The sequence below is a fragment of the Mirounga angustirostris genome, unplaced genomic scaffold (assembly GCF_029215605.1).
Source record: "Mirounga angustirostris isolate CCGP_5_RB_7025 unplaced genomic scaffold, mMirAng1.0.hap1 SCAF_10, whole genome shotgun sequence".
NCBI lineage: Eukaryota > Metazoa > Chordata > Mammalia > Carnivora > Phocidae > Mirounga > Mirounga angustirostris.
The window spans coordinates 80,898,724-80,899,820 of NW_026991718.1; the positions used below are offsets into that span (position 1 = coordinate 80,898,724).

Below are 1,097 nucleotides of genomic sequence, written 5' to 3' on the forward strand. Positions count from 1 at the left end.
ATTGTGTATGTCAGTAGTTCATTTCTTTTTACTAAGAAGCATTTCATTGTTTGAGTTTGCCACAGTGTGTTTATCCATTCACCTGTTGATTGTTATTTGGGTCATTTCCAGTCTGAGGCAATTATGGATAAGGTTACTATGAACATTCTTCTCTAAGACTTTCTGTGGACATATAGTCTTTACTTCTTTACTTTAAATAAAGTCTATACTACTCTACTGGTGTAATACCTGGAAGTGAAATTTTGGGGAAGTGAAATTGCAAAGGAGTTTTCCAGCATGGTTGGCCATTTCTATACTCCTGCCAGCAATAGATGAGACTTTTAGTTGCTTCTTATACTCACTAACATTCGTTTTGTCAGGGTTTTTTTTTTTTGAAAAGAGCCCCACTAGTGTGCGTGAAATGGTATATCTCACTGTGGTTTTAATTTGCATCCCCTGATGGCTAATGATATTGAATACCTTTCCATGTGCTTATTGGCTATTTTGTGTACTTTTTTGGTAAAATATGTGTTCAAGGGTGGGTTTTTTTTTCTGTTATTTTAAATTGGGTTGTTTGTATTTTTTTCCTATGAGTTCTTTATGTATTTTGCAAATTCGCATTCATCTTTGTGCAGGGGCCATGCTAATCTGCTCTGTATCATTCCAATTTTAGTATATGTGCTGCCGAAGTGAGCACAGTTCTTTATGTATTTTGCATTCAACTCTTTAGTTAGATATATGTACTATAAACATTTTTTCCCAAACTATTATTTTTTGATGAGCCAGGGCAAGGACATATCATAACCATTATCTGGAATAGCTATACCCAAACATTCAAGGGACAAATATGCCAGGCAGTTATTGCCATCACAAAAATTTGGTATAAAAAACTATCCTAGGGCGCCTGGGTGGCTCAGTCAGTTGAGCGACTGCCTTCGGCTCAGGTCATGATCCCAGGGTCCTGGGATCGAGCCCCGCATCAGGCTCCCTGCTCTGCGGGGAGCCTGCTTCTCCCTCTCCCACTCCCCCTGCTTGTGTTCCCTCTCTTGCTGTGTCTCTCTCTGTCAAATAAATAAACAAAATCTTAAAAAAAAAAAAAAAAACTATCCTAAAACACA

General features: G+C 38.0%; 1 non-coding gene across 1 annotated transcript; it reads right to left on the reverse strand.

The window, feature by feature from the left end:
- Positions 1-568: 568 nt before the first annotated feature.
- On the reverse strand, positions 569-676 carry LOC123852163 (U6 spliceosomal RNA). The gene has a single exon (XR_006792786.2). It is a non-coding gene; the product is annotated as a U6 spliceosomal RNA (small nuclear RNA).
- Between the last annotated feature and the right edge of the window lie 421 nt (positions 677-1,097).